Source organism: Canis aureus, chromosome 13, assembly GCF_053574225.1.
Source record: "Canis aureus isolate CA01 chromosome 13, VMU_Caureus_v.1.0, whole genome shotgun sequence".
Lineage (NCBI taxonomy): Eukaryota > Metazoa > Chordata > Mammalia > Carnivora > Canidae > Canis > Canis aureus.
This window is the reverse complement of record NC_135623.1, coordinates 61766321-61782739: the sequence shown is the minus strand read 5'-3', so window position 1 is coordinate 61782739 and position 16419 is coordinate 61766321. Positions and strand designations below refer to the sequence as shown.

Sequence of the window (16419 nt, the reverse complement as noted above, 5' to 3'; positions counted from 1 at the left end):
CTTTTATACTATTTTCAGAATGATTTTGATTTTTTAATATTTACTACTTTTATATTATGTTATTTTATGTTATAATATATTAAGATTTTTATTACAGATTAAATAAAACAGATTATTTGAATCAACTAGACTAAGATGTGACTTGTTAGAGATTGATGGTATAATATGTGTCTAATATCCCTCTCTTTTTTTTTTTATAAATTTTTTTTATTTATGATAGTCACAGAGAGAGAGAGAGAGAGAGAGAGGCAGAGGCACAGGCAGAGGGAGAAGCAGGCTCCATGCACCGGGAGCCCGACGTGGGATTCGATTCCGGGTCTCCAGGATTGCGCCCTGGGCCAAAGGCAGGCACCAAACCGCTGCGCCACCCAGGGATCCCTAATATCCCTCTCTTTTTAATTGATCATCAAATGGTGGATCTCTGATTGTATGCTCAACTGCCTTTTCTTAGGACCTTTTCTCTGTTCTTTTAAATAAATAATATTTCAACTACTTTCTGCATTTTGTACTGTTATAAACTCCATGCTTATTTTCAAAAAACTAAAAATAAACTTTCATTTTTCTTTTCTTCCTAAATTTTATTATATTATGTAATTTTTTGATATATTATTTTATATCTTTTTATACTGATAAAAATATACCATCAAGGAAGAAGTCCCAAAGTCCATATTAATTCATTCCTTCTTTCATGTATTCATGGATTTTTTTTTATTTTATTTGGCAAATATTTCTTGAATGCCTACTATATTTAGTGTACAGTGAAAACATTATAGATACCAAGGTGATTTCACATACATCATAGTTTATTTTTATGAAATAAACACAGAAAATGAATTAAAACAATTATAACATAAATAAGTTAGTTATTTAATAAGTTAGTTAAGTTAGTAATTTAAGTGCTGTAAGAGTAGTTTGTCTATGACATTATGGTAACATTAAAGAGAGACATATGATTTAGTATTTCTGAGGTTAAGAGTAGGAAAGATATAAAATATTGCTTCCAATGACATTTTCCCTTTATTTTGTAGAGAATTTGTGAAAAAATAGCCAAAGTTTGTATTAGATCATCACCATCTCATAGAATAGTGTCTGTGATGGTGAAAATGTTCTAATAAAGCATACACTAGCCACATGCGGCTAATTAGCCTTTTAATTGTAGCTAGTGTGACTGAAGAGCTGAATTTTAAATTTTGAGTTAAACTTATACAGCCACATATGGCTAGTAACTATCATGGTGGACTATGAAGCTCTAGAACAGGAAAATGCGAAGAAAGGGGCATATAAGTTTGAATTCTATTGATTTAGATATGGTGTGATAAGTCATTTTGAGAAAACAGGGTCACTCTTCAAGGTATAGAGGTTTGTAAAACTGCAAGAGAGTTTGAAATTTTAAGTTCTAAAGGCAATAGACTCATTAAAGTCTTTATGGTAAAGACCAATTTACATTTCAAAACACCATTATGACAGTAGAGGAGGGAAGGAATGAAGTCCAAACACTGGATTCAGACACCACTAAAATTAATCCACATGCTACATTATGAGGGCAGGAACTAAAACAGAAGCAGTAAAACAGGTCGGGGAGAGGACAGGAGAGTGGAACTGAATATATTCACTTGATATTTGGGAGGTAAAACTAGAAAGAGTAAGGGTTATATTAAATGTAAATTGTCAGGGGAGAGAACATTATTAAGGATGACCCAGGTTTGGCTCAGAGGAAGGTGTGTTTACTTTACTTAGACTGGGGTTGAAAAATGGATCTGAACTTCAAAACAGGGTTGACCTCTTACAATATTAATTAACAATTACACCTCTGTCTTTCTGACTGGTTCTGAAAATTGATAGAGTGCTCCAGGACTCAGTGCTACTCTTCTCCCCATGCTTTTCAATTTGTGATCATCCCTATCACTCAACCTTATAAGCTGATAGCTCTTCAATATGTACTTCTTCCTCGATAACTCCACTGACCTCCAAGCTCTTATGTTTGTTGTCAACTTGATATTCTAACTAGATGTCTCATTCGCATTTCATATTTAACTTGGGCAAAATGAAATTCATGATGACCACCACCTCAATATATTTCTCCAGGCAACATCATTTCACTCAGATGCTCAAACTCAAAACCTAGAACCCATCCTCAATTCCTTACATCCCTTACCCCACTGTATCCAAGCCAGTAGGAAGACATTTTAGCTCTGTTAAAAACAGACCTGGCATCTGTCCACTTTTCTGTATCTTCACTGATGCTTCCCAATTCCAAGCAAACCTCAGTTCTTAAACTGAATTATCATATCCTCCTACCTGGACTTCTAGCACCTTCTCCCACCTTTATACATTCTGTTCTTCAGCAAGCAGGCAAGTGTTATGTCAAAACAAATCTAATCATTAACATTTACATGAACTAAACCTTCCTTCTGTTTCCCATTACATACTGAGAATGAATTCCAATCTCTACATATTTTGTCTACCACTCTCCCTCATTATCTATAACCTTGCTTAGCTTTTTTAGATTTCTCTGTTTTTCCACCTACCAAGTTCATTGTTCCATTAAGGCCTTTCTTTACACTTGCTGATTCCATTACTTGGAATGCTTTGCCTCTCATTATTGTCTTGATCAGTAACTCCTTAGTATCATGAACGTTATCAGCTCAATTCTGCCTTTTTGACAGAGTGACTAGTCTGCTTTAGTCACTGGGACATGACAATGTGTTGCTTTACTTATGCCACAGCACTTAAAATTATTATATACATCTATTTATTTATTTATTTATTCTTTCCTCCTCCTAGCAGGTAATAACTGTGAACGTATACATATTGCCCAATTTGTGGGTTCATTTTCCTATAAATACAGAGTTAGAACAGATAAGATACAGGGTCTTCAGTGTCATTTCATACAGATCGTAGTGATGTACATTAAGACATTTCATCTTATAAGAGAAAACATAATTCCATTAACTAAGTATACTCATGTGTCAAAATTCTGATTCTCTTTTCACTGATCATGACCAACATGACAATTGTACTTCTCCGAACTGTGCTTCTATATATTTTCCAGCTTCCATTCTTCATCTTTTTTTAAAATATCATTAAATTAGGTAGTGGTGGTCATTCAAATATCTACTTTCCTTTTCCAGGAAATAACAGATCTGGTCCCAATATAAATTGATGCAATTATTGTAGTCCTCCAAGGGCCATCTTATGTCCTTGTCTTCAATTCTTGAGGGATGCTTTATTATCAACTCCATGAACTATAAATATCAACCTAAAGGGCAATTGAGGGGTGCCTGCCTGGCTCAGTTGGCTAAGCACCTGCCTTCAGCTCCTGTCACAATCCCAGGATCTTGGGATGGAGCCCCACATCAGGCTCCCTGCTCAGCGGAGAGCCTGCCTCTCCCTCTGCCTGCCACTGCTCCCACTACTTGTGCTCTCTCTCCCTCTCTCTGTCAAATAAATAAATGAATAAATAAATAAATAAATAAATAAATAAATAAATAAATAAATTCTTAAAAAAATAGAATCTTAAAAAATAAAGGGCAATTGAATATATAGATTTCGAGTTCAGGAGGGAGAAGTACTGAAAAGGAGATTTGGGGAATCACTGATATACCTGTCCATTGTTCCTAAACCTGTGCCATTGCCAGAATCATCTGAGCATCTTTTAAAACATAGGGACAACTGGGTGGCTCAGTGATTGAGCATCTGCCTTTGGTTCAGGGTGTTATCCCAGGGTCCTGGGATCGAGTCCCGTATCAGGCTCCCTGCAGAGAGCCTGCTTCTCCCTCTGCCTGTGTCTCTGTGTCTCTCTCTCTGTCTCTCATGAATAAATAAATAAACTCTTTAAAACATGGATTCCAGGAGTTTGTCATCAGATATTGTAGTTCAGTGGATCTGGACCAGGACCTGAGAATTTATATTTTTATATAATCAATAGGTATTTCTAGTAAAATAATATCAGTGTGGAAACCACTTTTAGAGATGGTATTGTAGCTCATGCATGTGTACTGAGTGACGATACGACTGAAGACAGAACCCTGTGGAATCCTGATAGCTGTCAGGAGATGGATTAATGTTGTCCGATGTGTAGACTTGGTTATGAACGCAGGGAGGCAAAATGGACAGCAGACAAAATGATAAGCCAGATCAAGGGATGGCTGCCTATTGTTGTTTAAGGTTGGAAGGGGACATATTTACATATTAAGGAGATTTAGAGCCTCATGAGAGAGAGATTCACTGTAGGAGAATGAATGATTTATTCAAAAAAGATTTAGGAGGTGATTGGAGAGAGGAGGTTAGCTGAGGGCTGATTGTCATTTAGTGACTATCATCTATCAGCGACTGTAGATGTTAACTATTTATCCTCACAGAAACCTTACAAGGTAAGTGTTAATATTCCCTCTAGCTAATAAGAAAACAGATGTTCAAAATCCTTAAATAAATTGCTCTTGTTCAAGCAAATACATAGAATATATAGATAGGAATTAGATGTGGATTTCCCTGACTCTTCCCTGTTCTTTCATTTCTGAACAATGTTTAGAATTGAGGAGTATGAGGGAAGGGAATGCATATTTGAGAAGAGGAAAATTTCTTTTTTAAAACTCATGGTAAGAAGAAGAATGCATGTGAATGAGGAGAAATAGAAGTTGAGGAGGCAGTGTCAGGATTTAAGAAGCTGCAAAACTTTAGAATAGCCATTGAGGGAAATTAGGCAAGATACTTGACCGCGTATAAATGAAGGTATAACTTGTCAATATTCTGAACCACATCTTTAGGAAAAAAAAGTCTACATTTTGAATGATTTCTCAAGTGCTTCTGGAGCTAAATATGAGTACACATTCCTAACAGCAATTAGTCACAGATTTTCCATTATTTTGTTATATCTATACTTGAACAGTAAGCCCCAAGAAATGTACATCATTTTAAAAAGTAGATTCTTGCCTTAAAATGGAATAAATTAAATTTAAATAAGCCAAATAATATTTTACATTCATTGGAGAAGCTTATTATGTAGGAATATTTTCTTGAGCATCATTTTGTAAAGCAAAAAATCTTATAATCTAAATAATCACCATTTAATACATTTTTATAAATATGGATTTTTCTACAGTGAGCATATATTTTTTAAGTAGGTCATACTTGCCATGAAAAATGTTAACTAAAAGTAGGCACAGTTTTGTGTATGTGTTTGCATACTCATTTATCATTCACATTTCTAGTATACAGAAGCACAGAAAAACATATAAAATTGCATATATGTATTTGGTCTTGTCTAAAATGTCAAGAAAATAGCATTTTTGATAGAAAAGTTATAGGACATATTTTTAGATATAATTTGCATTCAACCCACCTGAAAGCTGTAGAAATCCGTTCTGTTTGAAAATTAATTATTCCTGTCCTCAATATTGCCTTTGACAAGGTAAGAAACAGTTGGATTCATTCTAATTTGCTTCAAGGAGTGGTAATTAGAGAGGGTGTGAAGAACAGCTCTCCACTCAATTCTCTCTAATTATTATAAGATACGTAATAAACCTCTTAGAAAAGCAAATGCTTTGAGTCCATTATCCCCACCTCTCTAGAAATATAAAGTAACATGTTCTTTCTCTCTTTTGGTTTCATTTAAAGAGAAATATGTTGAGAACCTTTGCACATTTTCATGGGAAACCTTTTTGGAAGGTTTTTAAGGTTAAGATATGAAGTAAACTAAAATTCTCTGAAAATTTTCACAAGTTTTGCTATCACATTCTATTCTCACATCTTGTGTTATTAGAGTGACCTTATGTTTCATTCCTCATGAATTTAATTTGATTTCTGTCCTGCAGCTGAGACTATTGAGATATGCTTGAATCCAGATTGTTTTTATTATTTTCATGCCTAATTTTCAGTCATTTGCAGGTATCTTAAACATCTTCATTCTTTTTTCACTGCAACAGCACATAAAAAGTCCAAGCTCTATGACACTTTACTAGACTTCCCTTTATGTTGACCAGGTGTCAGTAGCCAATTTTTACTGGTGTCAGTTGCACAATATGGTTCAGTCTCACCTAATCACAGTGTGATTGTTCCCTATTTTAGTGAAACTTATGTTCTAGAAGAGTCACAACGTTTCCAAAGTTTCTTGTGACTAATGTCTAGAATTGGCAAAGTCCACAAGCAAGAACTGAAAAGGCAGAGCATGAATAAGGAAAGACTGGGAACTAGGCTTTAGATTCCAATATATACATGATTTTACATAACAATGGAGTTTTGGAAGCACCAGTACTTTTTGTCCTAGAATTAGGCAAATGTGGTAAGCCAAATAGTGGTCCTCCAAAGATGGTGCACTAATCTCTGTTGCCTGTGAATATGTTAACTTACATAGCAAAAGGATCTTTGAAGATATAAATGAGGTTGTATATATTAAAGTAAGGAAATTATCCTGGATCATCTAATTTCATGAGCCTGTAGAAGCAGAGAAAAATCTTTAGCTGGAAGAAGGTAGAAGAGAGATACATCAAAAGAGGGTATCAGGGAGATTCTGAGCATAAAAAGAATTTGGCATGCTATTTCAGGTTCTGAGATGTCAGGGCTCACTTGCAAGAATAGGGGAGAGGCTTCTGGGAACAAAGGGGGGAGTCCCTAATGGATAGCTAGTGGGGAAATGGGGGCCTCAGTCCTGCAACCAAAAGGAATCAGATTTTCCTAACAACCTGAATGAGCTACAGAACAGATTCTTCTATAAAGCCTCTTGATAAGAACCAAACAAGGTGACACTTTGATTCTGGCCTTGGAATCCAACCCAAAGCAGAAGAAACAATTGAGCCAATACAGACTATGGTGTACAGAGCTGTGAAAAAATAAATGTGCAGTTTAAAGCCACTCAATTTGTGTTATTTATGTAGCAATGATAGAAAATTAATACAACACTTAATATCTTTAACAATAATTTGGATGTGAAGTTTAGTTGACTTTATGTAAGCAAAATGACAATAGTGATTTCTTAAAAAAGCGTTTACTTAATCACATCAAAATTTATTGATTGCCGTTTTTATGTTACATTTTTACTAACCTAAAAGTTTACTTGTGATCAATATTAAATATGGGCAATATTTTCTAGGCTTCAGTTTCATGGGAAAATGTTTTCATTTATGTTTTATCAAATTGTTACAGAAGTTGAAGAATAAGAATGGATTACTTTGGTTTTATAATGATCAGAACAGTTTTTATAAATAAATAACCAGTTGCAGTTAAAAGGGTTCTTCATTTGGGGCACCTGGGTGACTCAGCTGGTTAAGTGTCCAACTTTTGAATTGAGTTCGGTCAGGAAAAAGTGTTATTCATTGAATATCAGGACATCTGAGTTCTTTGATGACTGTGACTCACATCAACTAGTGTCCTTGAGCAACTCTCTGATCTCTCAGGATGCCAGCTGCATTGTCTGTAAAACAGGAGAATTTGTAAAAATGATCTGCAAGACCCTTGCCAGCGCTGAGAGCCTGTGGTTCTGGGAACGTGCAATCAGGGACAGGTGGAGACTGACAAGTAAGAAATGGAAAAGGGGAAACTGTTCCTACTTTATCTTTCTTAGAGAGTAGCTGTGAGGATAAAAATAATAACAAAAATATTGTCCCTTTCTACCTTCAGGTGTTTTCCATCTGGGATTAGATTTTAATTCATTTGGGCTAGCCAGGTGTTCACTTACTATCCCATTGTCTTTCCCGGGCCTCACATCCCTCCATATGTTGTTTACTTCACCTTTCTGATTTGAAAAATGTTTAACATTCGCTTAAAAGAACTGAAGCAAACACAAGTTTTGATATTTTCCTTCTGTCGGTCATCCATTAACATTTACTTTTTTCCCAAATCTGTGAAATCTGTCCTTGAATTTTTCTATCTCCACATTGTTTTTAAAGTCTTTTAAAACATTTTATTACATTTCTAAAAAGAGAGAGAGAGAGTCTTTGTTTTATTCCGGAGATAACATATCTGAACCAGGGATAAGAGTCAATAATATTTTGTTAGAGAGATATTTACTGCCTATTTTTAAAATATGCCCAGTTGTGCCTTATCATCAAATGCACGTAGCTACAAATGGGGCTGGCATTGTATTAATGCAATGAAAAAATGACCAATGCGTTAAGTAAAACAAATGGAAATAGAATTATCTCAAATGCCTGAATCACTTCAAATTTTGAAAACTCAACTATTATAAAATTCTCTTCTAAATTAATGTATTTTGTACAACATAATAGATTGCCTACAGGTGTCTGGAAAATATTGTTAGACTTATTTTATTATATAGCTGCTTAAGGTTGAGATTTTGTGTTGCAGGAAGTATTTTAGGATAAATATAGACCTAAGGGATTGGAATTTTTTCTTAATCTGGATTATAGAGGCCATACTTATAAGGAGTTATTTTTTCTCAGGATATTGTTTCTTATAAGTATGTGTATGTGAAATTCAGGCTAAATGTTGAGTTTAGTCCTCCCATAGCCTGCTTGCTTTTTGACACATAGGAAAGACCCTCCCTGATACTGCTTAGCACAGCAGCAAATGGTATTAAGCAGGGTCTTTCCCATGTTTCAGAAGGAGCAGCCTAGAGCACACTAGACTACGGTCAGGTTCCTATAGCTGCATACACCACCCCTTCATTCATTCCTAGCAGTTGACTTGGGCTTTTATTCAACATAAATTTTCCTGTACTCCCTGTTAGAAAACCTTAACATGAACCCTAACAACTTCTATGTGTGTATGTGGTAAAGCATCCCTTCCACATGTAGCACCCCCTACCACCGCCACTAACCTGTGCTTCATAATATCCCTTCCTACCTCTCACTAATGACCTCTCCTCTCCCTAAGTTTTCCTTTTCTACCTCTTATTTGGATTTTTTCTGAGATATTTAAACATGATTTTCTCATATCTTCAAAAATCCTTTCATTTCAGCTACTTCTTAGTTCTCTCCTAATATCCCCAATACCCCAATTTGGTGTGTAGTTTTTGTTTTTTCTATTTCCCACTTCCTCCTCAGTCCACTTCATTATGACTTTTAATAGCACTAGTCCCTTCTAAGTGGTTAAATGCACTGGAAATTTTTCCAGAACTCATTTTATTTGACCTCTCAGTGGTGTGGGACCTTGTTGGTAGCTCATTCCTTATTGAAACTCTCTTCCCTTTTCCCAAAGCTATATCCCCTGATTTTCTTCTGTCTAACTGGCTGTTTTGTCTCCTTTGATGGTGAATGCTCTTCTCGTACTCAGGTCATGAAATTTCTCAAAGCTGTGTTCTGCACTCTCTATACTTTTCTTCCTCTGTACTCTCCCTAACTCAGACTTCAGTCACATGTGCAGCATTTCCACGTTGTTTCTCTATTGCCTTTTCCCCCCTCGCACCCCCATAGGTAACTCCTACTTGCCCTTTAGCTCTGACGTCAAAATATCTTCTTCACTGTGCTTTCGTAGATTCATATTTTTTTGTGCTTTTGTGTTTTTTTACTCTTCATTTTGTGTGGCAGTTAATCTCAGCTTGTACCTACACATTGATTAATATGACACTGGAGTAATTTCCTCATCCCATTGGATTGTTAAGCCCATGAAAGTTGAAAATATATTAACTTTTGCTTATAACTGAATCTTTTGTTTCTAGGTACTCAAGAAAAGTTTTTATATTGATTGAATGATTCTTGTCATCCTTAAGCTATACCCAAATTGCAAGCTTCTCCATACCTCTACAGGGCCCCCAATTATATTTTTAAGCTTTCTTACCCTCATCCTCCCAGCACTAACTCCTCACTCCTTGTCAATACTTCTCATTAGCTTACATTTCTAATAAACATCCCTATACTCTTTACCCCTTCAAAAAATGTCTTCTACCTATTTGTCTTATGGCTACTTCTCATGCATCTAGGGGCTGGAATCTGCTATGGATAATTTTAATGGAATGAAGATAGTCAGGTCTAAAACATTGATTTTGTAGGCCTCATAAGATTATCTGCCCTTTTGGTTAAAGATAACCAGCTACATCACCTTCCAGTCTTTCCTCCCTTTGTTGTCATCTGTTGCCATTCTGGTCATTCCCCAACATTTTCCAAAAACTCTGAGTTCCAATAATTTATACATTCATGTGAAATAACTGATGAGTTCTTCTTGTGCTTGGGTTGAACTATTAAACAATACATAGAAGGTCCAGCTGTTAAATGGCAATGAAGTGTGGGAGAGACAACACATAGTCAACAGACAAGAAAATTGATTAATGGGTTATTTTCAGTTAGTCAAGAAACTAAGAAGGAAAATAATGCAAAGTGGTTCAAAAAAGACTGAGGGAGCCATGTAATTTAGATTATTTGGATGGTCTAGGAAAGCCTGTGAAGAGGTGCAAGGAAACCTAATACCCTTGAGGCTAACAACTTCCATAGTTGCACTATGGAAGTGGTAAACTTTAAAAGTGTGAGCCCTGGTGTTAGAGGTGTAGAGATAGGGTACCCCTCTGAGCATAGAGCTTCTGTTGTTAACAATTTTGCCATGTATTTCCTATTTGTCTTCTTTCTTGCTCCATAACCAGTATACACACAGAGATATGCAAACTAGATGATTTCACCCTTCCTTCTGTTTTTGCCTCTTTGAAATGATCTAATCCACAGGGGAAGGAGAAGAACCAGAGGAAAGCTCAGATATGGTTCAGTCTAAGCCCACTGGTTCACACAGACAGTGATCTGAGTGGAACAATGTGGAATGCTACAAATCCTTCCCTATCTATTCCTATTCCACAGTGCTTGCCCTTTTTTCTGCTTCCAGCACCCCATCTTTGCCCCATACACAAGAGGAATATCTCCACCTTCTGGCTCCTCAAGAAAGTTTCTTATAAGCTCATCATGCATGTGTGCATGCACACACACATGCATGTGTTAGGGATGTGGCTGAGAGTTTTATGATTCATTACTTCCCTTTTGTTTCTCTGACATCTCTACCACCACCTTGTAGTTCACTCCGTACTTAAAAAAAAAAAAAAAAAAAAGTAAGACTACCAGTTATCTAATTGCACATGAAAAACACAAAGCAAAACAAAACAAAACAACAAAAAGAAACTTTTCTTGGTCCTAATTTTTACTTGACCTCAATCTCTGTAAGATTTGAGTCTGTTAACCACCCTACCACTTCTTAGAACTCCCCTTCTTAAAGATTCCACTACACCATTCTCCTCTGATCAGTGATCCATCCTATGTGTTTCTAGATAAAACTCAGTGTCTTTGGTTGAGGGGAGGAAGAGGGAGGGAGGCAGGAGGAGGGGCAGGAGCTCCGCAGACATCCCTGAAATCCTGCTGCAAGAGCAAACAGGGCTGAGACTCCGAGAGGGTGGTCTTGGAGCAAATATGAACACACAATTTTTGAGATTACTAGAGAAACTTTTTTTTAAACCATCATGATGTAACCCAGATACAAGATACCTTTAGCAACAGTTTGGGGAAATAATTATTTATTTTAAAGATCTCAGAAGCTTTGTGTTAATGGACCACGCGACCCTCAATTTTCATTAACATTAAACGTTTACCAGTCTCAAGACACGCATAATGACGTATAATTTAGGTTTACAATGTTTTAATCATTCTTCTTCCATATGCATTTTTAGATCCTATAACATCAATTTAGATGGAAGCAAAACAATAAAAACTGAAAAACTGAAAAAAAAAAGCCTCAGTGTCTTAAATATAACACATGCACCCCTTTTATTCCTCTCCACCATGGCAGACACATTCACCACCATACTGGTACCCATCCTGTTACTCAACCCTGCTTGAGTCATTAGTCACCAATATGTGCCTTGTGTCAGTCTCTTTCTTGATTATCTTGTTTATCACATGCTGTTCTGCTTGGATTATCCCTCTTCTCCACCCTTCTCTCTCCCATCTCCTCAGCAAACTCTTTTCCGGGGGGGGGGGGGGGACAAAAAATAGCATTGGTACTGCCTGCATCATCTAGCATGCCAGAACTCTTTCCTCTGTTCCCATATTTTGACTTCATCATTTTTTCCATGTTGCTCTAGTGTTCATAGTTTACATCTTGTCTTATGACTCTATAACTAAACTGTGAGCTCCTGCATGGCTCCTGCATGGCTTTACTATAACAAACAATAAACATTTGTTATAGTAAAATTTGAAGAACAATAAATATTTGCCATGGGCAAGATTCTTGTAAAAATAACCAATTAGTATATTGATAAAGTAATTTTCATAGAAAAAATGCAGTTTCTTTTTTGTTGCTGTTAAACTTCCACTTTGCAGGCAATAATATTGCCAACTTGCAAATAGGTTAGAGCCAAAATTTTTGGATTTTTCAGAAGCATAGATAATGTTAGAACAAAAAAATTAGATATCATTGTAGGGCACTTGTTTATTTTTATGAAAAATCTTTGCTATACACATGGATTTTATATTGGTATATTAGAGATACTATTTAACCATGTTCCTTGGTTTACAGTGGACTAAAGTCTTGATAAACCCATTATAAATTGAAATATCATAAGTCAAAAGTACATTTAATATGCCTAATCTGCCAAACATCATGGCTTAGCCTAACCTACCTTAAATACGCTCAGAACACTTACATTAGCCCCAGTTAAGTTTTAGTTGGGCAAAGTCATCTATCACAAACCCTACTAAATAGGGTTAAAGTGTTGAATATCTTATGTAATTGATTAAATACTGTACCGAAGGTGAGAAACAATGGTTGTGTGGGTGCAGAATGGTTGTAAGTGTATGATCACATGATTGACTGGGAGCTGCCATTGCCCAGCATCATAAGACAGTATTGTACTGCATATCACAAGCCTGGAAAATATCAAAATTCAAAATTCGAAGCACAGTTTCTACTGAAGGCATCTTGCTTTTTGCACCCTCGTAAAGTCAAAAAATTATAAGTAGAGCCACAGTAAGTCGGAAACTCTAGTTTCCATTAGCTGAATTTTGAACATATTTGTATCATAGAACAACAAAGAAGAATCTACTAAAAATAAATATACCTAACTTTCAGCTACCTCTTCCCCCTTTAAAAATCTCAAATGCAATTTAGAGGAAGATAAAGTGCTGATAATACCGCAAAGGAGGCCATTCATTCCTACACAATTAAACTATTTTTCTATTTTTCAAGTGCCTTTGTGTTTGAAAAATAAAGTTGTTTAAAAGAAAGTCTTTCCTGGAGGCAAATTAACCAGAACATTCCTTCTCTCTCTACCAAGGTGGATGATATACTACTACTAACGGGATTGCTAAGGAAGTTTAAAGTCCAAACAAACAAAAAGATCACTTACAATTACGTTAAACCCGTTCCCTCTATCTACTTGATGTAATATATTTTTTTGTTATTTTCTTAAGCTTTATGAGATATTCATGCTTGCCAGTATTATTCTAAGAGGCTCTGCATACATTTTTTTTTTTCAAATAAGAGGGAATTTCCCTTTCATTAATGCCAACAAGATCTATCTACTTTTTGTAATTAATCAGTCATATTTTCTAAGAGATATTTATTTTGATTAAAAGGTAAAAAAAAATAACCTGGAATAATTCCCTCTTCATCTGATAGGCACTCTTATCATGTCAGTGAACTTATTTTGAATCCATAAAACTACTCCCACTTCAGTTTCTATTAGTTTTCTGCATATTTGGCAATTAATACTTTATTTCCTACTGCTACCTATGGCTGCACTAATTTTCTTGCAGATGAGGTTTGTCAGTCTCGTTCTATATTTATCCCACTGGAGAGGGACTTATTGGTCTTTTGGTTGACAAGCTTCCTGATCCTCAGTGTGGTCCCAAGGTGGTTTACATGAAGACAGAAACAAAAGCAAACTCACTTTAAATCTGTATCCTGTTGCCAAGCAATGATTATTGCTAGAATTTTAAGGGTTCATTTTCAAATTTTTGCCCCAGATGGATATGAAATCTATGTTGTTATGCTGATTTTAAAGGACTGGGCATATTAACTGAATGATAATGTAGTTTTTGCATCAGAAATGAAGTCTCATAAATCCTATTTGTCTAATTTATCTGTGCAGCTTTTCTGCTCAGCTTCAGTTAATATCATTAAATTCTTATCTAATTATAATGCAAGCAATCTGACTGCCAGAACCAAGACTGTGTCAGCATTTTCTTTGCAAACTTCTAATCTCAAAGGCTTGGAATAAACCAACCCAAAAAATGATGTTGGCTGATACACCTTGGAATGCTAATTCTCATAGCCAAGTGAGTTGTGTGCTTCTCGTTTCAAGATAAGCTTATGTATGAGAAATACAATTATTTTAATGGCAAATATTTCTCATGAGAGGCTGTTTTCTTTTTTTATATCTGAAAGACATCATCAGTTATTGCTATAATCGTAATATACAACATTCCCCTTCTTGGTACTCTCTGTCTCATTCAGGACTCTCATTTTTTTTTTTTTTTAACTTTCATGTCTTTTGGATAGAAGTCCTTTGTAAATTTCCGGGGGGCATTTCTAACTCAATGTATGATAAAAGTACAAGTAAAATTGCAATAACCCAAAAGTGCAGGTTTGTTTTGTTAGTTGGTTTAATGCCATCCACGAAGATTTTGAACATATTGTGAGCTATATAAATTGTGCCATTTAAACATCACATGAAATATTTAAAATTCTCTGATTATTTTTGTTGAGATGTATCTAACAAAACAACGCACAAATCTTAACTGATCAGTACGGGAGTTTGACAATAGCATATACCCTATACCTACCACTTATAGCGAGATTAAGAACTTCTTTCTTTCCTTTTCAGAATGTTCCTTGATGTCCCTTACTAATTATTCCACAATGCTCCTTCAACCATTATCCAATTTCTGTCCCTTTAGAATAATTTGTTTTATAAGTTTTATGTAAATAAAATCATATTGCAAGTATTATTTTGTGTCTGCTTTTTTGTGTGTAGTAAGTCATTGTGCTTATCATTCTTTTTATTACCAATAATATCCTGTTGTACATATATAACCCTTCCCTTGGATGTCTGGCTCACAGAGCAGATACAAGGTTAACTTTATAGATATATATCATACCGTTGTCTAAAAACATTGAACCATTTTATACTCCCAACAATAATATATGAAAGTACCAGTTGCGGTACATTCTGATCAATTGTTGGTTTTGTCAGTCTTTTGGATTCTTGTTTTTCTACGTGGTCTGTAGTTGTATCTGATTGTGGTTACAATTTATATTTTTCTAGGAACTAATGACATTAAAAACCTTTTCATATATTTATTATCCATTCATAGCTTTTCATATATTTATTATCCATTCATAGATCTTCTCTTAAAAAGTGTTTATTCAAGTATTTTGCTTACTTTTTGTCAAGCTGTCATTTTTAAATTATTAATTTGTGCTTTTTATATGTTTTTGAAACAAGTGCTTTGTTAGACATATGTACTATAAATACTTTTACCAGGTTGTGGTTTGCATATTATTTTCTTACTGGTGTCATTTCATGAGCAGGGCAGAAATTTTTACATTTCAAAATTTGTTATCTATCAGTTTTTTTTCTCCTGGAATTTGTGTTTTGTTGTTGTCAGTCTCAGGACTCTATTTTCTTTTAGGTTGTGAAAATGATCTGTTTTCTTCTAGGATCTTTACAGTTTTATGCTTAGGTCCAAGATCTATTTTGGTTTAATTTTTGTGTATGGAATAAGGTGAGAATGAAAGTTCATCCTCCCTGCCCCCACCAATATCCAGTTGTTCTAAGAACATCCATGGAAAAGATTCCTTTACCTGATGAATGGACTTAAATCAATTGTCCGGGGTATATTTCTGGACTCCTTATTCCTTTACAATTCTACTTATCTGTCTTTTTACTAATAAAACCCTCTGTCTTTATTATTTGGGTTGTAATAAGTCTTAAAATCAGGTATTGCAAATTATTTAAATTTGATCTTTGTTTTTCTTGTCAAACTTGTTTCAGCTATTCAAATTGTTTTGGGTGTTCAATGCCCTTTTCTTTCCATAAAAATAATAATAATAATAAAAGTTTTAGAATAGGCACATCAATTCTGACAAAAAAAAATACTTGTTAGAGTTTTTGTTGAGATTGGTACTAATCTGTAGATCATTTGGGGAAGATTTGACAACAGCAATAGTTAATTCTACATGTCAACTTGGCTAGGCTATACTGCCCAGTTATTTGGTCAAACACTGGTCGAGATATTGTTGAGAAAGTATTTGTGGATGTGATTGGCATTTAAAACCAGTTACCTTCGAGGGATCCCTGGGTGGCTCAGTGGTTTAGTGCCGCCTTCCACCCAGGGCGTGATCCTGGAGTCCTGGGATCGAGTCCCACTCAGGATACCTGCATAGAGCCTGCTTCTCCCTCTGCCTGTGTCTCTGCCTCTCTCTCTCTCTGTCTCTCTGTGTCTCTCATGAATAAATAAATAAAATCTTAAAAAAAATAAAATCAGTTAACTT

At 35.3% G+C, this 16419-nt stretch overlaps 1 pseudogene; it reads left to right on the top strand.

Moving 5' to 3' along the window:
- The first annotated feature begins 7433 nt into the window (after nucleotides 1–7433).
- The window catches only part of LOC144281731 (cell cycle progression protein 1-like), a 28733-nt pseudogene continuing 19747 nt past the window's right edge, over nucleotides 7434–16419 (top strand).